Source organism: Petromyzon marinus, chromosome 10, assembly GCF_048934315.1.
Source record: "Petromyzon marinus isolate PM22_M1 ecotype Great Lakes invasive population chromosome 10, UKy_Petmar_22M1.pri1.0, whole genome shotgun sequence".
Lineage (NCBI taxonomy): Eukaryota > Metazoa > Chordata > Hyperoartia > Petromyzontiformes > Petromyzontidae > Petromyzon > Petromyzon marinus.
In genome coordinates this window covers 3,047,906-3,071,645 of record NC_133676.1, presented here as the reverse complement: position 1 = coordinate 3,071,645, position 23,740 = coordinate 3,047,906, and the positions used below count along the sequence as shown (strand labels likewise).

Here is a 23,740-nt window from a genome sequence, read left to right as displayed (position 1 = left end):
CGCGAAGTCGGCGTGTGCCGCCCCGAACCGTGCATTGTGAACAATTATATCGGTGGTGTGTGTGGGCATTGGTGGCCCCGGCCCCCAGTAGCCGGGTGCGTAGAGAGATGGAAATCCCGGAGACCTCCCCTGGGACTGTCACGTGCACGAGTCCAAGTTCTGGGCTGGGTGGAGGCATGTCTGTGATCCGGGTGGTTGAAGGCAGGGGTTGGTGGATCACATAGAGATGTTTGATACTGCAAGGTGGCCAGTTGGTTTCGGTACAAAAAGTTGGATGGATTCGTGAGCCCATCCGTGTGGTCCCTTGCGTTATTACCACCCCCTCCTCCCTAATGAGTGGTTTTACTTTGAGTGCGTTAGCTTTCTCCCACACACCAACCACTCATTAGAAGAAGACTTGTTCAAACTTCCGAGTGTAGGACCCTCCTGAAATATTTTTAAGACTCGGGTTTCTTTTGGATGGGTAAATAAATAATTAAGGAGGGGGGATAATTATATAATATGTTATTGATCGTAGACGGATATTCACACATACCGAGGTTGAAAAAGTACGGGTTCATGAAAGCCGGGAACCAGGTCAAAGTGACCTTTCTATCACCAGAACTGCTCATAAAGTCACCGTCAATTCCTCTTGGAAGAATTCCCTCTTACATGTACACGAACATCATGACCCCCAGAATCACCCTTGGTCACCTTTGACTTCCGAAATCATCATTCACGGCCCCCTGAGACTGAAACCCACGATGCTCGGCGACTTTGGGACAGTCAACCTCGGGACAGTCAACCCCGGCACAGCCAACCTCGGCATTCCCTGAACCGCATTGGCCACCCGCGGGTCGTTGAAAAAAGACATTTTGTACAGCGTCACTGGAGCTTGTGTGTTTCAAAATCAGTGCTGTCATCCTTTGTCATCTTAGGATAGTTTAGTTTGGCCGTCAGCCAGTGGCGTCTGGGCTGAATGCTAAGATGCCAAAGAAACCATCGTACATCATCATCATCAAAACAGAGTAGACTGTCTGCTGGGCAGATATGGGGCCTATGGGGGTTTGAGGCCACCGTGAACGAGGCTAATTAAATAATGAATCATTCCAAACGACTTGGGGCCCGCACATCCTTATTTGTTAGAAAACAAAAGAGTCTCGCCACAACGAAAATTAAATATTCGCACTTGTGTCAATACTCAGTAGTTCAGGGTCTGCCCAGTACTCTAGTCACCACGATCTTGCTCAATGGCAACATTATTTTGTTATGAACGCGATCCTTTTAATAACGGTCATTATTGCAGTGACAATAGTATACCATATTATTTTAGGTGCATGGCACTTCTTCAAGTTGTGAATACTAATTACGAAGGCGGGGGGAGGCGGGGAAAGGCCACGGACAGTTTTTTTGTGTTGTCGAAGAATGTGAAATATGTTGCCGTTTGGAAATAGCGATGGAAAGTTCTATAACTAAGTGCGCACAAATTGAGATTGCGCACATTTTTTTCAGCCAGTTTGGAATATTTTCTGCCTCTCTGCCACTTTGTCCAAAAAAATATAATTTAAATCAGCTGTGGCTCGAGGCACTTTGAGCAAGAATAATGCAAACCATACACAAGCGGGAGTCACACGAGCTGAGCTGCGTACACGCACACACACGCACACACACACACGCGCACACACACAGACGCGGCACACCCACACGCACACACGCGCACTGACACACGCGCACCCACACACAAAGACAAAGCTCCCCCGTATGGTTTTTAACAGACTGTTGGGCAAGTGCTGTTAGCGAGCACCTATGACGGCCAGCACCGTGCGGTGTGTAAACATCGCCACCCCAGTGGCGATGTTTACACACCGCACCAGGTACTCATTTAAGGCTGAGTCTACCTAGAGGAGGCACAGGACCGGGTCAGATAATCGTCACTGGTGTTGGCCGTGAGCGCGAATCGAACTAGGGTCGCCGGGTTTGTAGCGCAGCACGCTAACCGCTACACTACCGCTACCCGAACATAACGCGCACACACACGCGCGCGCGCACGCGCGCAGGCAGGCGCTCGTACGCTTCTCCCGAAATCGGCAAACATTTTTAACGGCTGCATATGTGCGATGTCCAGTTTAGTGTGCAGAGACGTACATCGCTGTTGCTGAACCTTATACAGTACATACAAAGTGTGTACTATAAGTTAACCCAATAACAATGGAAATAAGACACTTCAAGTACACGCACAGGCCATTTGTCCATCCGCTGCTGGATTGGGTCTCGACACCCAGTACGGGTTTTGCAGGTCAGTGCACGTTGGTGGCGGCTGGGAGCATAGCTATTGGAACATAGTACAGTAGAACAATATGATTTGTATGCACTACCCTGGGCTGTCCACCACATATTCCTACAACAACTTGCTGTGCGTTGTGGTCATCAGTCGAAGCACTATCCGGGCACAAACCTGCTTAGCTTCCAGTGTCTGATAAGATTGGCCACATTCACGCGCTCTCTGTTCATTAATATCCAGTCTCGCAGTGTAACACCCTTTTAACTTGGATGTAGATGTCACTGAAGATAGCCTGTGGCCTTTGCAAAGCCTGCGTTAACTCAACTGGCTTTTTGTTGGGAGCTTTAGCTTTGTGCTCTGGCTGAGATAGGGGCAGTAAACTTGGGTTTAAGAGAGCTTTTAAGAAAAGTTCCAAAAGCCATTTTATTGCTGCTCAGCATGATGTGCACTGGAAATTGAAATAAAACATATAATTGGCTTTATTTATAGAGTATTAAATAAATATGTGCAGTAAAATAACAATTCTCTTCTCCGAGAACTCCGTGGGCTCTGCATAATACGCAATAGACTCTAATTAGGACCACTCTTGGCCTGTGCAAAGGGGCGCGTGCAACTTTCCATCCAAGTCCACGCACTGTGTTGTCTTTAATTCGCTCAATTTGCCGCAGATAAGCCAGGCGCAGATGGCCAGATCTTCGCTTGTTCTTTCGTTCAGAAGAATTGTGAATTATTCTTTGGAATAAACAAGATAGGATTGAAGAACACGCGTGTGCCAATCTCGTTTCGCGGGCTATAGTGTTCCATATTCCAGTGAGTGTTATTAGGGGAAGCTGTAACTGCCATTCTAGTGGACTACAGGGTAAATGGATCTAACATTGTAAATGTGATCCGTGTGTTCTTCATTATGTTTTTATGACTTCAGCTTGGAGCTAACGGCTGCCTTGTAACCCAGTGATCTGGAGGTCGTGGATCATGCTGCGATTGAGCTTGTGCAAGACACCCAGCTTGAAGTACAGCAAGGTGCCTGCAGGAGGCAGTGCAGCAAGTAGGTGTGTACCCTTTTGTGAAATTTGGTTATGTGTAGGTACCCTGGTTTTTTCCCACATTCAAAATATGGTTAAATGGAATTGGCCAAATGTCCCCCGCCAATATATGAGCATTGAGCAGTCGGTGAGACACTCACGAATAGAAACACAACAGTGGAAACAAGTTTGAATTTTTTTCTCCCAACATTTCCAATTTCTCATGCAATGAAACTCAAATGGAATGTTCAAGTTATACTCAGATAACGCAATAATTCAAGATATGCATTCTTGGATCATCAGCATGATCATCGTTGTTGTGAAACCATGTGGCGTAAGTGGCCTGTTTGAAAGCAGCCACTCGCCACGGGATCTACCTGCGTAAGGAAGAGACGGGCTGCAGGCAAGGTCCACCCAATGCCCCACCCCTCCCCTCCCTCCCCCTCCCATCTCTACACACTTGCCCTTTGCATTGAACAAGAATATTCTAGCGGAAGTCCACTTCTCTTGGTCCTCAATCCAGCCTGACACTGCTACTTTGACTTCTTCACCATTTGAAAATAGACGCTCAAGCACGTGCGCGTGCGTGTGGATTCTCCACGTGTTTGAATGGAAAGATGAGCATGCGGTCGCTGTGTGGGGGGGGGGGGGGGCGGTGAACTGTGGGCTGCATCGTGTTGGGGTTCAACGCCGCACTCTCCTGATGCCCGACTCGACAAATCGGACTTGTGAACTGGCGCGTTGTTGTGAAAAAGCGACGCGGAAAAGAGTCAACTTTCCACGCCGCGTTTTTTTTCGTAGGTGTGACAGCGTAACCCTTGCCCTGCTATTGTGATGTTGCATGGCATCCAACAAACGAAGATACATTTCTTCAGAATCACCAAAAATATGAGACCATGAAGTCCACAATTAACGGTTGCATCCAACATGTTTACCCTGCACCGCGTATAATCTGGTTTCGTCTCTGCGTCCCAGAGGTTAATACAAAGTTTAATCTTCAGTCACAATTTGTGAAGTAAAAAATGTTTCGGATTTATTTCAAAACACCGCCAAAGTCTCTTCACAAACTCGAATTTGCTCCGAAAACCGACCAGGGACGTGCCCAGCTTTTATTGACGGATTATTGGCATACTCGGTTCTCATATGCTAAGTTCACAAGCAATTTGTAAGCGTTTAGGTTTCTTCTTGCTATCACCAGATCCTCGGCACAGTTCTGAAGTTGTCGTTTTCCATTGTACGTCCTGACGATCTACTTCATCAAATTCCTGCCCGCATTCAAACTCCTATGACCAGGACTTCACTTGGTACACTGAAGGCTCCTCATTTCCATAAATAGCCAGCGTCCTCCCGTGGATTGCACGAGGTGTATTTATACAATACAGTCTACATTTACATAGCAGCGTCTAAATGCAACCACATATCCAGATGCTTCACAGGGATGGGAAGAGAGGAGGGGGAAGCTAGATGCACATCATTCTTGACGCAAACCAGGGCAGAGTCTCAACTGTGTTGTAGTTCAAGAGCAAGATAATTCCAGACGTCAACAAGAGCAGAAGCCTCGAAGGAGCGATGACCTCCCACAGATCGATCGCTGACTGTGAGCTTCGTAAGAAGGATGCCTTTAAGCCTGAAGCGGAGATGACGTGCCGGAGAGTAGAGTAAGAAGAGAGGGGAAAGGAAGGCACGGGGTAGAACCATGAATTATAAAAACAGTCACCTGAATTTTGAACCTGAGACGTGACAGGAAGCCAGTGGAGAGATCGTGGTACTGGAGTGCCCTGATCACGTTTTCGTGTATGGGTGAAGAGCTTTGCAGTGGCGTTCTGATTTATCTGTAATCTTGAAATGGCGGAATTTGGGAGAGCTCTTTAGTGAGGAATCACTGATTTGTGCTCCAATTTCTTCACATCCATGACTGTCGAACACGCTGTTAAAGTTCTGTTGAGACAGTAGCTGGAATCGTAGTGGGCTGAAAGTCTGCAGGAGTCAACAACAGACACGCTACAGCTTGTGCACTAGCATATCTCCGCTCATCACTTAGATAACTAATAGGGCTCTTTATTGTTGAAACTCCCGGTTGCCAAGTCACTGTATTTTGCAAAGCGCATGCATTCACAGCAAATTCTTGTGAATATTTAACAAAGGTGTTTTTCATTTGCTAACTTTGATTATTGAGTTTACGTTCGTGGAATACTTTGAATTTTATTTGCTGTTTACATTAAATCCAAGAGCCCCTCTGTTCAAGTTATGAAGCACCACGAACAATGCCACCACCTCATGCTTTATTTGGAATTTCTGTTAGGTTCTTGGCTAAATAATTTAATCTCTTGGTAATTATAACAGTAACATTTGAGTTTTATTTAAATTCTTTATTCTACTCATAAACCACCGCAACATTTCTATATTTCTATGTGACCGTTCATTTTTAGTAGACAACTCAGTGTGCATTTTGGCACCGAATGTAGCACGGTCTGCCAAATGGCCAAGTTCAACATGCTGAGAGTTGATTTTCAGTGCAACCAGCCACTCTTCCCATAGACCACTGCTCATCAAGACAGCATTCAGTCAAGCACAAGCTTACTCTATAGGTCGAAGTTGTGGCAGCAGTCCCCGAATGGTCATTCCTGCGTGATATGTGATTTTGTCTGAATGATAGATTTGGCCGTCAAACCCTCAGCTACGAATACTATGGGAAACACATGGACGGCACAATCGCTGCACTGTATTTAAACCCACCAGGGAGCGATGATATTTATAATTTGCACTATGTTGTGTACGATCTGAATTTACTGACACAAAACACAAACGAAGATGTACACTGCGTGTACAAAGACATCTCAAGCCTTATGCAGACGACGAGTCTGTAGGAACCACATGTGAGGCCTTGTTGTCGTTTTAGACCAACTGGATAACTGGTAGGCAGCAGTGAAACCAATACACAACTGTAGACCGGTTTCATGCTTATGAGGACTCATTAGTACAGTCCAGTCATCATTGTTCACTGCTATGATATGCCTCTGGGCGCCGTACATATGGAGAGGGTTTCTACCTCGACTCTATGGTGACCCGTGTCCATTGCACATCTCTGTGTGTCCTTAAATACATTTGTTTTCTGGCCAGCACTCATGCTTTGTGCTGTAATGGGTTGTCTTTGTCATTTACCGATGATAATTATTGTTCAGGATATCATCATGGGATGAAAAAATGTCACATTTCTGCTTTTCATTTGCAGTTTATTATAATATAAATGTATAACCACTGCCAATTGAAGGCCTTTCCACATCTTGTAAGTCATTGCGGTTATTTGTTCATACTTCAACAAGCTGATTAGTGTGAACCGGCTCGAATATCCGGCTAGAAATTCACTTGCAACTGATATTAGCCAGAGCCAGGAATCAACCTCAGGTAACCAGGCTCCTGTTTGAGTGTGCAAACCGCTGCAACATCGCATCCTCCATTCGTATGTACAGCACATGGACAAGCCTATTGTCAATGCACTGCTGGATGAGGGCCTCGACTTGCCATGTGGGTTATTTGACCATATCTAAATCCCTTAGCATAGACTACTTTATTACATGTACCCCGCAGTGGTAATCTAGATGTTAACTACCTCGCCTGGTATACAGAAGCGTGTGGGTTCGATCCCGACCATGACGCCTTTATATTTGGAGCTTGCGTCTCTCTCTCTCTCTCCCCACGATCGCATGTATTTTTCTCCGGGTCCTCCAGTTTTTTCCCTTCCACATTTAGAACCATGCGTTTAGAGCATTCGGCTGCTGTACATTTCCACACGATAAGCCGCTTCGTTGAGCTCTCATCTGTGATAGCCGGGTCGCTTCTCAAAAGGAGATATGGAGCTCAGTGGGCCTTACCTGGTAAAATAAAGAAGAGTGTTTTTGTTTGATCTCCTAGCATTATCTTCACTCTCTTCCACCCCCACCATCACTGTGTTGCCATTGCCTCTCGCTCAGCCCCTCCCTGCCTTCATCCTTCAACCCTGGGGGCAGGAGGGCTGTTCATTTTAAAACGCCCCAGGACTGCTAACAGCCACGAAGATCTCGGGCATTTTACGTTCGTCTACATTGCGCAGATGGCCCGCGAGACTAATTTCAGGTGTGGGCTGTACAGTAGTTCTTCGATCTAATTGCAATCGTGCGTCTTGATTGTTTTGCTGTTGCGGCGGAGAGTGGTTAGCTGCGGGGAGCGGTTAGCTGCGGGGAGCGGTTAGCTGCGGGGAGCGGTTAGCTGCAGAGAGTGGTGAGCTACGTGAGGTTGAGCGCCACTGCACCATGGAACCGAGACAGTCGTTTTGATTTACAGCTATGGCTAACGTCAGCGGTGAATTGAATCTGAACCGGTCTTGCTGATCCTGCCGTGCCCTTTAGATCAGCTCGCACTGACCAGCGTGGTGAAGTATGGCCAAACATCCCCCCCCCCCCAATGCGAACACGGTGCGAGGAGCCCCTGGTCCAGCATTGATTGACAATGGACTGAAAATTATGCTGATTTATAAGTTGTCTGGTTGCGATTAAACCATCTGCTACTCTATTCAAAATGCAAAACACAAGTATTTTTACTGCTAAAATATTTTAGACATTGACATACAGTAATTGAACCAATCAGTATTTTGATCTGTGTCGGGTTGTTATTTCTCATGGTTATCGTACGTTTTTTTTCTAGCAGTTGTTGGATTTGTGAACAAATATTTTATCATTCTTATAATATATTGATTAAGTCAAATAATATCGTCTAAACGCGATGCAATCCAATATTACAGTCTGTCACAAAACAATGGGGCGCTAAAAGGCTATATTTTACAAATATATTTTATTCTTCTAAATCAATGGATGTGTCATGAATGGTCATTTTCAAGTCCTTCCTGAAACACTTAATTTTAGGACCTGGTGTTTGGAGTGAGGTTAAGGCCCTGTCATGCAATTCTATGCCTTTGATTAGGGCACTTGTCACATTTTTTTAGCAGGGAGCATCATATTTCAACCATATCTCAAAACCAACCATTCACAAAGGAGATAACTCCAAGCCTCCTGGACGGCTATGCAAACCATCGTCGCCTGACCTTGCCTGGCCTTGCTGTCAGTGACCCTTTGGGTAAGTCCACGGCCATTGACTTGACCTTGAGAGTAAATTGGATTTTCTGCATCGTGTCTCGGGAAATGCTGACTGGAGCACATAATTCCGTTCCCCACAAAAAAATTATGGTAAAGAAAAACTGCGGAGAAGTTAAAAGTGGCATTTGAATTAATGTGACTTCACAAAACTGGTAACCGTGTACTCAAATTGACATTCCACAGTAAACACAATGTACATTCACTTGTGACCTTGAATGCCTTCTCATTATATTTGGACATCTTACAGACATAGCAAATGTGAGAGCGTTAATGTTATTTACAACTAGTTTGCTAACTGTAGTTTAACGTGAGCCAAGCGTGTTATGTTCACGTGGTCGTCTTTAAACCATGTTGCAAGATCACAATGCGGTTAAACTTGTCCACAAAGTATTCGCCAGATATTTCTGGGATCTGATGGCAATTCATGAATAATAATGAATATTTTTTTAATATATTGTGTTCCGAGTAGAGAGACACGCGGGCATTTGTTTGTGCAAAGGGCAGCTGTAGGCGGTTGATTCCACGCAGGGCTTTGGACTGTGGCGGGCCCCACTGTCCGAGGCCTTACACGTGGTTTGTGTACGTGCTTTCTGACACACGTGCAGTTCAAGTTCCACACGCAGGAACAAAAAAACGCACACCTCTGCGTTGAGAACATTTACTACACGAATGTATCTCAAGTGTTTATCCAAGGCGTCTTCAAATTTTGACGCAGGTGACTGGAAGCCTCATAAACGTACGCCATCGTCACGCCCGTAACTGCGTAGCTCAAGGCTTAAGTGCACGTGGCCACATTTGCTAAAAAACAACACAAACCAGTTGGGTGGTTCAACTCAAAAGGGGTGACGTCGAAAGAGCTGGAATGCTCGGCCGCGTTATTAATTACAGTAATGGCCATAAATGTCACTTTGGGTTGGATCTGAAGGCAAGTTGCTGCGTGTCATTGGCTGCTCTCGTCACGTTGACAGCGAGAAGGTACGCAGGAGAATGGCCAAATGTGATTACATCATTGCGATCTCTGGAAAGGAAACCCTGCCAGGCTCCCGCACCACCCAAACGAGTGGGCGTGAGCCAGCTGCCCTCCTCCGCGAAACCAAACGATGGAAGCGTGCGTCGTCATCTTGCCGCAGAATGTGTCAAAACAGAGTGGATGCTAACAATCTCGTGACGTCGCTCAGACAGAGACACGTTCGAGGGAGGGCAGGCAAATGTGTGCTGGGATCACGGTCCAACATTTGACGAATTACACTGAAAATTACTTGATTGGGAAATGCATAGCAATCGTTGCCTGCCACCGCTAAAGCTGAGCAGGACCCTCTTAAACATGAGTCTTGAGACTCATCGAGGTTTTTCTGAGTAAACAAGTGGAACAATATACGATAATAACGATGTAAAATATCACTGGCAAGTGCCTGAAATATGCGTAAGGGTCAAACAAAGCCTTACTTTGCCATCATTGTTTAGCCTGAGAGGAAAGTAGATTTTCGTCACCTGTCGATAACTCTGGACATATATCACTGGTCGTGCCACTATGAGGATTATGTTGAAGTATTGCTATCTACTATGAATGAGTGCCTAGATTTATATATGCCGTGTTAAAGAATGCCCGTCCCTGCCTGCGCATAGTAACACGCGCCTGATATTTCGCACACGGTGCATGTGTGTGCCCTATCCAACCAGTGGTGACTTTTCCCCTAAATACTACACTGGGGAAAATCCCCCCCCCCCGTTCCAACTTCCTCATTGAGGAACAAAGATGCTTTATGTATGTGTCAATGTCCCTGTCAGCTGATAGATATTCAATGAAACTGCAGGCTGTATTTGCAGTTATACTTACGGTGGGCACGTGATTAAATCGTATTATCCAGAGGATTGTTGTGTTGATGTTTTCGTGCAACGGTCAACAGTTTTGCCTCATAACAACGTTGCCATTCTACATTTTGAAAAATAGTGCAAGGGATTTAATCTCTCTCCAATGTGTGTGTCATACGGCGTGTGGAGGAGGCTCGTGAAGGACGCTGCTACTGGGCAGTTGGAGGCAGTCGCCCGCCAACAACAACGGAGGGCAGAGGAGCGACGCTCACAACAACGAGCGGAGTGCCGGGCGGATAAAATTCAGAAAGTTGGCACAGTAGGGGGTACATCTGGTGCATCATAATGCCAGGAATATAAATTACGCATGAGCATTGGCTGTGGGTATAACAACGAGCGGAGTGCCGGGCGGATAAAATGCAGAAAGTTGGCACAGTAGGGGGTACAGCTGGTGTATCTACCGGTCATCTCAGTCAGTCAACCCATGGCACCTGGTCAGGGGCGGAGCCACAGGGGGGGCTGGGGGGGGGCATAGCCCCCCATGAAATTTTGGGAAAGTCGGTAATCGAGATAACCGGATATCCGGCTGCTGCAAAATGCTGCAGGCTGCCACCTTGTGCTGCCCTGCAGGCTGCCACCTTGTGCTGCCCTGCAGGCTGCTTGAGCGGCAGCCTTTCGAACTTATCGAACTGAGCCACGTCAGCGGCTCCGACCTATTAATAAACTCCGCGTTCAAATCCAATAGAATTTGTTTTAAACATTTGTGGCCCCCATTGGAAAACATACACTGGATATCTCATAATATTGCAGTCAGTCCCCCCAAAGTCAAAATCCTGGCTCCGCCCCTGCACCTGGTGACCTCCTGCCAGCGAGCCTTCAACACTTCGCATGGCCTCAAAGTGCACCTGGCCTGGCACAGGCACCGTCACTTGGTGGCGAATGGCGGCTATTGGTATTGGTTCGGCTTGATGTGCGACGTAACACCGAACGGCAAGCGGCTTCACATAAAATCACAGCAGAGAGATAAAAAAGGTAACAACGCAAACCTGCGCAGAAAGTATTTCTGGTCCTCGTGTTTGGGTATCAAGGTGATACATCGAAATGTAATGACGTGCCATGCCATTTCTTTTATTTTAGTTGTAATGAAATGGAAACATATTTCTAAACAAGCCTGTAAATGGAAAATTAACTTCAAAACTATGACAGTTTGTTCATGTGATACCACCAATGTCAGCATTGTCATAATGCTAGGAATATAAATTGCGCATGAGCATTGGCTGTGGGATGACATGCCAGCTGCACGTGAAGAGCCACGCGCTGCTGTCCCGCTTACACATCATGCCTTTACTGCCTTCATGTGTCCTTGTACAGGAACAGTAGAAGGTACCAGTGGAGACCTGCAATTACCGCTGTTGGTGGGAGGACCTCGACGGGAGGGAATACTGGAGATCCCCTCTCGAGAGTCCATCTAGGGGGTATTTGGCCTACTCTTCCACGCTATCCAGACAGCTCTGAAGAGGTGCGAGAACACGTACGGGACCTGCCAGGTGACGAATTGGTCTACCCATATCTAATACTGGGTGGATAGAGGCGGCGAATATTAAGGACCTTGCCCAATTTTTCAATTACCATGTCGGGAGATTAAACTGGCGACTGTGGCAGAATAAAAAAAAGTGCAAGACCTACAAATATTCGAACAGTTTTTGTTGTTGTTTTAAATGTGGTATTTTGTGTTTAAACGCTCGCGCAAGGTAAACATTCGTAACATCCGACCAGAGGAGCGAGCTTTGTTTACCAAGCTTGGACCGTTGTGACGGACGGGATGTTATTCTGAGTGGAAATAACAAGTTATTTCGAAATCTGCGCTCACAAACAACGATACACGTCAAGAGTTTAAGTGACTCTGACTGTCGCCTGATCATGCTAATTTTGATTACTGGCTAAACGTCGTACTCTAGTTGTAAATGTTGTGGGTTTTCTCTCGAACACACCGATGTGCTGAACTAGTAGCTCATTGGCATGTTTTGTTTACATGACAAACCTTACTAATTGGCCGTGTCAGGTGGTGGCGGGTTTAACGACACATTTATCTTTTCGCGATCTAACAAAAACAAACCTCTATTTTGGCTGCGTTCGAAATTCGTAAAGCGCACAAAGAGCGGAGGATGGTCACCAATGACACCGTTTGAAGTTGGCGTTTAATTAAGTACTGGCAGCTCGTGCATTTGTTGATGTGAAACACTTAAACCTGAGCACGATGTTTGCCTGTACATAGGATCGCATGAAGTCCAGCTCTTTAAAAGTAAATATTTTGGCAAACATAAAAAAATTACACGATTGCATCAGGGACTATCGTTTTTCTCTGAAATGGAATGTTGCAATCGTGTATTGATAGTTAAATATTAAAAGGGGCGCAAATATTATTTTTAACCAAATATTATGGTTGCCTTCAATGGTGCACTTTGCTTGGTCGGTCTATGGTAGCCATACACCGAGCAAACAATGATTCAATCATGATTGTAAAATGTCCTGCTTGGGGCAGGATTGCTAATATCTGAAATGGAATTCCAATTGGGCCCCCCAACGCCACACAGCGAGGGGAGGCCCTCGTCCAGCAGTGGATTGTCAAAGTGGCTGCAAAAATATAAATGTATTTTTGCTTCGTATCTACGTGCAGTCTGGCCATGATTTGTGGATGTGTGCTTGCTTAGTGCGGGCACAGATGGAACGTCTTCTAAGACCGACTCATTGCTCACTCCACTTGTCTCTGAAGGCTGACAGCAGGCATTCGGCGAGGGCGTGTTTGTTTCTCTGGGAGGAACATGATGTTGCTGTGCCGAACGGATTTTACATACAAACCATGCTGGTCACATTGCATTTGGTTTGGTTTTCAAACAATCCGTACGCTCCCTCCCAGCGGGACTTCATAAATTCAACCTGCCGCGACAAGGTGGTGTGCGTTCTATATTAAGGGGAACAGAAATCTGCACTAAATCAGAAGTTGTCTCGCCAGTTTTAATGCAGGTGATTTACCGCAGCCGAGCATTGGGTCAGCGCGTGGTCACTGCAGCGAATTTTAAAAACAATCAGGTCACACGTGGCAAGCCCCCTGCAACTTGTCACGCCGCGGTCACGCCAGACATCCCCGGAACGCATTGTGATGTTTAACTACCTGAGAGCGTTCATAATTTACCGTCGCGCGGACCGTAAACAGAACGCGCTCGTTCGCCGCAGAGCACCGGACTTATTTCTCAGGATTTCTGAGGATTGTGCAATTGTTGCAAAAAATACTCGGGGGGGGAGGGGGGGTCATTGGCTCCCAGTGTTGCATGGGCCGAGCTTGCTGTCCACACTGAGGCAGGGGCGAGGTGGTGCCCAAACAGGTGTTACGCTAAACTGTCCGCGCTATGCAGCCACGGTACATTTTGCTTTTGTTGGCGTCAAGGTTGGAGCTGTGCTCGGTGTGTGGCGTTTCACTTACGAAGGCAACACGTATGCAGTTCGGCAACGTCGCGTGCAGGAAGAACACTCTCACGGTGTCATTACGGATTACTCGCATTCAAATGTGCTTGACCAGCAAGCACACGTCTATTAAAGCGATAACGGCATTTGCATGTCAACGTTCTTACTTTCCCCGCAAGATAACGAGGGTGATTGTATTCTGGAGCGTAGTGTGGCAGGGTGACGTAGCGCAGATGATGTTTACTGGGCCCTGATCGTGAGATGCCCAGCGGTGCTGTGTCGTTGCTGGTGTCGCGTGTGAAATTCGAGCTGCGTGTGCCACGGAAGATATAATTTTTGTTTTGTGCCGCATTTATTTTCTTCCAGAGTTCCGCTTGACAAGATAGAGAGAGAGTGTGGCCGTTCTGCTTTCCAGAAAGAGGCGCTGGATCTGCTGGCGGTGACCGTCGTAAACTGTTGACCCACGGCACCATCGGTTTATGATGCACGAACACACTAATTGAACCTCTTGCTCGAGACCTCTGATAGTGAAGCATATACAGAGGGCGCCTGCAGCTGGTTTGCTTGTTTCCACGTGGGCCGTGTCCAACCATTAACTTGGCTGCACTGTTCCAGATCTCTAATTCCAGAATATCAATTGCTGATTAGACGTGGAGCCCTTTTGTCAATACACTACTGGGTGAGGGCCGCCCCACACACATGTGGGTTGTGGAGGCTATTGAACCATACTTCACCACGCTGGGCAGCGCGGATTGGCGAAGGCGGTAAACATAGATACTGGGATATCATAGCACAACACAATCATGTGTTTATGCTGCCATCTGCTCACAACATCGTCACACAGCAGACAAGAACATCTACTTATAATGGTGGTTGCCCATCCAAGTACAATCCAGGCAGAATCTTGCTTAGCTCCTGAGCTCCGACAATATCTGCAGCATGCCAGGTGAATTGTGAATAGGCTCTTGCTCGGAGATTGGGCTGTTTTCAGCGTTTTCTTGAAGAACGCGAGTATGTGTCCCTCCTATACCAGAGGGAGAGCTGATGGTAGATGTGGGTGCGTAGAGTGTTGTACAGTCAGCACCGTTATCCAAGCAGACGTGTGACGGCACGCAGCCTCGTGTTGTGATTGTGTGCACGGTCCTATCAGACCTGGACGGCACCGTCTGAGCGCGCGCTTCTAAATCATTGGCGTCGGTGCGTGCGGGCGGCGCTGAATCATTTCGATGGGCACATTGCCTGCGACGGTGGTTCGACTCGTTCCACTAACCGTGGAACTCACCTGATGTCATCCTGGCGGCACGCTCACCGCCGCTCTCAAATCTGGGCATGCGATCGTGTTTACTTAAGCTTCCTCCTCGGGCAACTCCTGCGATTTGTCTTAAAAATTTGCAGCCCCCCCCCCCCCGTCACTCTGCATTAAATCATGCCGCTGACTTGGAAACGTCTTGTCGGAAACACATGGGCCCCCATGTGGCCCGAAGGCCTTTAAGGTTTTGTGTATTTAAGCGCTATTTCTATTTATTTCGCCCACTTCATTGTGAATGCAAACCCAGTTCGCCTGCCGCAATCCACCGCGGGCTTCTCTTTGTGAGTCGCGCCGCAGTTCGCGATTGCAAAGCGCTCACCTCATTTGTCCCCCCCCCCCCCCCCCCCACCGTCTTGCGCTGCAAACGCCTCCTGCTGCAAACACCTTTGAACCTTAAGTCGGAAAACATTGCATTACTCCGCACAAATACAAAACGCACGACTCTGTTGGAGCCTCCGAGCCTCTGCAATTTGCATAAAAAGGTTCCCCGACAGAGCGAGCTGCCCATGTGCTGCACCACACGGAGAGCGCCCGGCCAACGAGTCCGATGGTCCGGCGCCTGAAGAATCTCACGCCACTTGTTGCCCCCAAGCGGCACTTTAAGATGACTGGTGAGCTAATTGACATCTTCGCAGAGATCCCGTGCGGGACACAACTCAGGGTTTCATTATCGGCACGTTCGCATTTTGCGGTAGCGCCGAGTATTGATTTGTTTTACTGCGGAGAGGATAGATTGCATTTCTGTCAGCCGTGTTTGGTGACCGCTGTGTTTCCTAGAAAGTTAGGGGGGTGTGCAGCGACTTTTTTAAGCGATTGGACAAAATGTACATACATCTTAATTAGGCGGGTGTATGTTTCTTGATATATTTTAATCCAACAGCTGTTTCCACATATTTGACATTGTCTCTGCCATTATTCCATCTGGTGCGGGTTTCCATTTGGTAACCTCTTTAGGAAATACATCTGGGCCATCCTCCTCCTAATCTGAATTATAATTAGTTTCCTGGGGGTATATAATATTTTTTGCTATACCGATAGTCATATAATATTGAGATTATATGACTATCGGGTGTTGTGGCTTCTTCTCCCCCTCTGAGCACGTATTTATTTCATTTCTATATTTGATGATTTTATAATACCAAACTGTATTTGAGGAATTACAGACCGATTAGACTCTTATCACGCACATATCAGCTGGACGTGAAGATCATGAAACGCTGAATAATGATTAGTTTCAAAACAGTGAAAGCAAAGCAGTTTTTGTTTTTGTTTTTCAAAGATGCATCTCCCATTAACAAATATACACTGTCCATCGGATTCTGGAACAGACTTCTGAATATTAAATACCAAAAATAATTGCTTTCGTCACCCGCGTTTGGAACTATGTAAAAGCACTCGGCAGCCATGGACGGCCGTCTTGGATGCGTCCACCATGAGTCTTGACCATCGGCCCTGATCCCTCACTGAGACTTGTGCCGTGCCAGCCAGCCGAGGATGAGAGCATATTTAATGAGCAGCGAACGCAGTACAGAAGAGTGTCAATATTCATGCGTGTCTCGCATTCACGTGTAAGTTTTCGGCAAAGCCGAATGCAAATTACTCTCCTGAATTCAGTGAAATGTAGGGCACGCGGGCAGAATTCACCGTGTGCGCGACTGAAGAGGGAGCGCTCCATCCCGTTTGCCACGATCGCAGTGTTGCGTGTGGATCGCGCCGTGGCCGTGCGCCTGTTGTGTTCGTTGTCAGCTCCATTGTTCGGTATTTTAGCTCGGTGGTGACGGAAGGGGGTGGCGGCGGGGATTGGGTTCGTTGTGCGCGCGCGCGATGATCCGAGCCGCGGTGACGCGGGTGAGAGGAAGACGCTGCGACGTTGGTTTGGTGAAGCGACGGAGCTGGGCACGTCGCTTCACACGACGAGTCGCCAGTCGCCTCCTCGGCGCGGTTTTGCTCGAAATGGAGCCATCGTTCGGACAGAGATGAAAATAAATAACGAAAGCAAGGCGGCGAGAGAACGGAGCAATTAATGACTTGATGGAGGAAAATGCGGTGTTTACACAGCTGACGCGCTGGCCCCAGCCAGGTGAATATCTTGGGTGGAGGTGCACGCATACGCACATTCGCACACCTCCACCCAAGGTATTCAAAATGCCTGCTTATTTATACACACGCATGTGTGACACATGCGTGTGTATAAATAAGCAGGCATTTTGATGTTGGCAAGCCGCGGGGCTCACAATGCGAGCGGGCAGGTTCGTGTTTTCTAAGTCTTTCTGCAAGCGTGTCCGAAATGGGTCTTGCACCGAGCACTGTTTAACCTGGCAGACCGCGCGCAAGCGTGAATGTGTGTGTGTGTGACGTGTGTGTGACGTGAATGTGTGTGTGTGACGTGTGTGTGTGAGACGTGAATGTGTGTGTGTGACGTGGTGTGACGTGAATGTGTGTGTGTGACGTGTGTGTGACGTGAATGTGTGTGTGACGTGAATGTGTGTGTGACGTGTGTGTGTGAGACGTGAATGTGTTTGTGTGACGTGTGAGTGTGTGTGACGTGTGTGAGTGTGTGTGACGTGTGTGTGACGTGAATGTGTGTGCGTGACGTGAATGTGTGTGTGACGTGTGTGTGTGAGACGTGAATGTGTGTGTGTGTGAGACGTGAATATGTGTGTGTGATCTGAATGTGTGTGTGTGACGTGAATGTGTGTGTGTGTGAGACGTGAGTCTGTGTGTGAGTGACGTGTGTGTGTGTGACGTGTGTGTGTGACGTGAATGTGTGTGTGTGTGATGTGTGTGTGTGTGACGTGAATATGTGTGTGAGACGTGAATGTGTATGACGTGAGTGTGTGTGACGTGAATGTGTGTGCGTGACGTGAATGTGTGTGTGACGTGTGTGTGTGAGACGTGAATGTGTGTGTGTGACACGTGAATATGTGTGTGTGACGTGAATGTGTGTGTGTGAGACGTGAGTGTGTGTGTCTGTGTGACGTGAATGTGTGTGTGCGTGACGTGAATGTGTGTGTGACGTGAATGTGTGTGTGTGACGTGAGTGTGTGTGTGACGTGAATGTGTGTGTGACGGGAATATGTGTGTGACGTGTGTGTGACGTGAATGTGTGTGTGACGTGAATGTGTGTGTGACGTGAATGTGTTTGTGACGTGTGTGTGTATGTGAGACGTGAATGTGTGTGTGCCGAGAATGTGTGTATGTGTGCGACGTGAATGTGTGTGTGTGTGACGGGAATGTGTGTGTGTGACGTGAATGTGTGTGTATGTGTGATGTGAATGTGTGTGTGACGTGAATGTGTGTGTGTGTGACATGAATGTGTGTGTGAGACGTGAACATGTGTGTGTGTGTGTGACGGGAGTGTGTGTGTGTGACGTGATTGTGTGTGTGACGTGAATGTGTGTGTGTGAGAGACGTGAATATGTGTGTGTGACGTGAATGTGTGTGTGACGTGAATGTATGTGTGTGTGACGTGAATGTGTGAGACGTGAATGTGTGTGTGAAACGTGAATGTGTGTGTGAGAGACGTGAGTGTGTGTGTGAGAGACGTGAATGTGTGTGTGTGAGAGACGTGAATATGTGTGTGTGACGTGAATGTGTGTGTGAGACGTGAATATGTGTGTGTGACGTGAATGTGTGTGTGACGTGAATGTGTGTGTGACGTGAATGTGTGAGACGTGAATGTGTGTGCGTGAGACGTGAATGTGTGTCTGTGAGAGACGTGAGTGTGTGTGTGAGAGACGTGAATGTGTGTGTGAGAGAGACGTGAATGTGTGTGTGACGTGAACGCATGTGTGTGTGAGACACGTGAATGTGTGTGTGTGACGTGAATGTGTATGTGACAGAGACGTGAGTGTGTGTGTGAGAGAGACGTGAATGTGTGTGCATGTGAGAGAGACGTGAGTGTGTGTGATACGTGAGTGTGTGTATGTGAGAGAGACGTGAATGTGTGAGTGTATGTGAGAGAGACGTGAGTGTGTATGTGTATATGAGGGAGACGTGAATGTGTGTGTATGTGAGAGAGACGTGAGTGTGTGTGTGTGTATGTGAGATAGACGTGAATGTGTGTATGTGAGAGAGACGTGAGAGTGTGTGTGTATGTGAGAGACGTGAGAGTGTATGTGTATGTGAGAGACGTGAATGTGAGTGTACGTGAGAGGGACGTGAATGTGTGTGTGTGTGTATGTGAGAGAGACGTGAATGTGTGTGTATGTGAGAGAGACGTGAATTTGTGAGTGTACGTGAGAGAGACGTGAATGTGTGAGTGTATGTGTATGTGAGAGAGACGTGAGTGTATGTGAGAGAGACGTGAATGTGTGTGTATGTGAGAGAGACGTGAATGTGTGTGTATGTGAGAGAGACGTGAATGTGTGTGTATGTGAGAGACGTGAATGTGTGTGTATGTGAGAGAGACGTGCATGTGTGAGTGTGTGAGAGACGTGAGTGTGTGTGTATGTGAGAGAGACGTCAATGTGTGTGTGTATGTGAGAGAGACGTGAGTGTGTTTGTGAGAGACGTGAATGTGTGTGTGTGTGAGAGAGACGTGAATGTGTGTATGTGAGAGAGACGTGAATCTGTGTGTATGTGTGAGAGACGTGAATGCGTGTGAGAGAGACGTGAGTGTGTATGTGAGAGAGACGTGAATGTGTGTGTGTGTATGTGAGAGAGACATGAATGTGTGTGTGTGAGAGAGACGTGAATCTGTATGTGTGTATGTGAGAGAGACGTGAATGTGTATGTGAGAGAGACGTGACTCTATGTGAGAGAGACGTCAATGTATGTGTGTATGTGAGAGAGACATAAATGTGTGTGTGTGTGTGTATGTGAGAGGGACATGAATGTGTGTATGTGAGAGAGACGTGAATGTGTGTATGTGAGAGAGACGTGAGTGTGTATGTGAGAGAGACGTGAATGTGTGTGTGTATGTGAGAGAGACATGAATGTGTCTGTGTATGTGAGAGAGACGTGAATCTGTATGTGTGTATGTGAGAGAGACGTGAATGTGTATGTGAGAGAGACGTGAATGTGTGTATGTGAGAGAGACGTGAGTGTGTATGTGAGAAAGACGTCAGTGTGTGCATGTGAGAGAGACGTGACTGTATGTGAGAGAGACGTCAATGTATGTGTGTATGTGAGAGAGACGTGAATGTGTGTATATGTGCACGGCTCCATTGAATGCGACGTGACGTGCCCCGGATGCGGCGCGTCGAGAAGGGGCCGTGCCAACTTCTGCGTGGCATTCCGCGACCTTTGAACGCTGCTTCGATCGTTGTTTGGCTTTAAGCCAATCAATTTCAGTCGAAACGTCAAAGAGAGAAATTTAATATTTCGTGGCGAGACTACGAATTACCCAAAAATAAGCGAGGTTATAAGGCCGTGTTTTTAGCTGGTATTAAGATATTTAAGGCTTGCAAGGGGCAATTTGGGTTCGTGATGACATGGGATCGAGCAGGCGTGTTCATTAGAAACGCGCGATTGAGCCATCGTGTGCATGTGTAGTGGCCTTATTAACGTCGGAGACTGTTCTTTGGAGGCAACACGTATTTATTACAGACACTTCAATTACAGTGGCGAATCTGATACTTGAAGAGGTAACGGCCTCTTCACCCGTACTCTATAGAGGGAACGTGCCCCGAGCTCTAGCCCACGCCAGCTCCCTGGTTCCCTCTATCCTGGTCCTCTCTCAGGAGGCTGTCTGACCTGGCCCAGCTTCGGCGCAGGTCCCGATCACCAGCCACACGAGTCCGGCCCTCAGAAGGACATCGGGCCTCGTGGCTCTGGTGTCGCACCCTGGCTTGCCTTGCCCGGCCCTCAAAAGGACAGCGGGCCAAAGGAGTTCCAGGGCCTAGCTAGTCGATCTTCTCTCTTCACTGGCTCTTCATCTTGCTTGAGTCGATGCCCCTCAGCTCTCCGTGTCCCAACTTTTATACTGTCCCTCACTGAGGGGTGGGGCTGGGAGGGATCACACCATCCCCCACAGCCCCCTAGGCTGGTGGCCGTAGCGGACGTGTTTGTGGCCACCGCCCTACAACCGCGTGTTCCCCTCCCGTAACACCTCTACATCACCCCCTCCCCCCTGTACAGCCCGCAGGCGTCCCGGCTGCAACAACACACAACAATAAAATAAAAAAATGCTTAACAAGAACCCGAATTTCGTGTGCCTCAATAACAAGAACAGAACAACAACAATAAATTACCCCAACCCCCGGCACCGGAGCCCGCGACACAACACGACCAACCCGACGCATAGTTCGTGAGGAGAAGAAGGACGCCCGGACAGTGAGCAACCATCCCTCACGAAAACCGGCGTGATTTAGCACGAGTCCGACTGGCTGGTCTGTCATACGGGGCAGGGAATGGTGGTCTGGGGGTTGAGGCAGGCAGCCCCTGAGGGCACGGTGTGGGCTGCCTGGTTCCACGTTCATTGTCCGGCTCCGGTGGCCGATGCGCTTTGTCAGCCGTCAATTCCGGTGTGCCTGGAAGTGGAACAGGCAGTGGCATGTGAGGATCAGGCGACGGTACCACATTCCCCGAGTCGATGGACACATCACATGCTCGGCCCCTAGGACATCCATGGGATGTATGCGGTGAAATTAATGGTTTCAGTCGTGAGGGGTGAACATACCATAGCCATTTCCCCCACTTAATCCGAACACATTGTGGTGGTGCGACCTGCACAACCTCAACCGGCCCTCTCCATGGCTTCAGCAGTTTAGGGGATGTTGCCAGCGGTACCTGCAGACAGTGTAGCCAGGCCTTATCGCCAGGCTTCCACTCGTGGGTGTGTGTGCGATGTGCATGCAACCGCTCGTTTGCCACTTGGCGAGAGCTTGAATGCTGTGCCGCAGCCTCCAGTGCCTCGGCCAATTTTAAAAGGTTGAATTTGACATGATCGGCCAACTTGGATTTAGGGTGGGGCACCAAAATCCCCAACTGGGCATCCACCGGCGGATCAGCATCCCTGCCGTACATCAGGAAGAAGGGGGAATACCCAGTTGCCGCGTGGGGAGCCATCCTATAGGCGGCAAGAACACCCGGGATTTGGAGGTCCCAATCCACCTGAGACTCGCACACCTGATGGTACAGCATAGACGTGAGCGTCCTGTGGAGCCGCTCCACCATCCCGTCCGTCTGCGGGTGGTACGGGGAGGTACGCACTTTCTTTGTACCCAACAGGTCGCACACCTCACGCAGTAGGGAGCTCAAGAAATGTTTTCCCTGATCGGTCAGCAGCCGTTCCGGTGCGCCTTTGTCCAGGACATAGCCCTGGACAAAGGCTTCGGTGACGGCCGCTGCCGACTGGTTAGCGAGTGGCCAGGCCATGGGCCATCGAGTGAAATATTCGACGCCAACCAGCAGGTACTTATTACCCCTAGGCGTTGCTGGGAATGGCCCCAAAATGTCGAGCGTGACGAGCTCATTGACGCGGGAGACTCCAATGAATTGTAACGGCGGACAGGCCGCTTTGGCTGGCGGTTTTCGCTGGGCGCACTGCACACAGCCTTTGAGAACAATCGACACATCCTTATCCATGTCCGGCCAGAAGAAGTCAAGGCGGAGCATGGCTAGGGTCTTGTGAAACCCTAAATGCAACAGCCGCTCGTGAGCGGCCAGAATAACCCTACCCCGTAAGGCGGACGGCACGACGATTCTGTAACGGAGGGCTTTTCCATCCCAATTCATAAGGAGACCCCCCCACATTATCCAAGAATCGACCCCTCTCTGACCGTCCGTGGAGCCGCCAGCCTTACGACGTAGTGTGAGCAGGGACGTGTCCCCCATTTGGAGTCGACCCCAGTCAGTGAGGGTCAAATTAAGCAACGAATCCCCACCCGTTTGAGAGAGAGAGCTACCCAAAGCCGGTGCGTCAGCGGCGGCGGCCAAAACAGTGGATGGGACAACACATTTCGGTTTGCAACGTCCCGATCCAAGGAAACATGCACAATCCCCGCCGATGGCCAGTCGCGACAGGGCATCAGCGTTTGTATGGCGAACACCCTTCCGGTAAGTGGTCGTGAATTGGTAGTCCTGCAGGACTTCCAACCATCGAGACAGTTGTCCCGATGGCTGGTCAACACGGAGTGCGTATTGTATTGCTGCGTGGGCCGTACGGACAGTGAAGTGCCGCCCGTAGAGATATGGCCGATACTGTTGGATAATAAAAACGATAGCCAATAGTTCGCGACGAGTAACGCAATATCGCTGTTCTGCCGGCGATAAAACCTCGCTACCGCAGGCGACAACGCGCTCGACTCCTCCAACGACCTGCGAGAGCACTCCGCTAATGCCGGTGTTACTGGCATCCGTGTCGAGCAGAAAGGGTGCAGTGAAATCAGGGTAACACAGGGGCGGAGCACTCACGATGGCATCCCTGAGGGAGCAGAAAGCGGCCTCCTCCTCAGGACCCCAGCAAAATTTTACGCCCTTTGCCGTCAGAGCGTGGAGGGGCGTGGCTATGGTGGCAAAGTGTGCGACGAACCACCGATAGTATAAGGGGAAATGATGTCTGCCGACAGCATGTCATTAACAGCTGATTTGACATGCTCCTTCTCGGCGGGGCTTAGCCGGAAAGGATTTTGCCGGATGGGGGCGGCGTCACCCGTGTCAATATGGTGACGTAGCAAGTCGGTGCAACCGATGTCATATTTTGGTTGCTAAAAACGTTGGAAAATTCAAGCAACAGTGCGCGTAGTGCAGCAAGTTGCGAACCGGACAGGTCACTGCATCCAGAACAAAGTGAATCCAACCA

The 23,740-nt window shown here is 48.5% G+C and overlaps 1 long non-coding RNA gene across 1 annotated transcript; it reads left to right on the top strand.

The window, feature by feature from the left end:
• The first annotated feature begins 26 nt into the window (after positions 1-26).
• Positions 27-16,993, top strand: LOC142924208 (uncharacterized). Its single transcript, XR_012941382.1, has 2 exons — positions 27-11,770; positions 14,052-16,993. It is a non-coding gene; the product is annotated as an uncharacterized LOC142924208 (long non-coding RNA).
• The last annotated feature ends 6,747 nt before the right edge of the window (positions 16,994-23,740 follow it).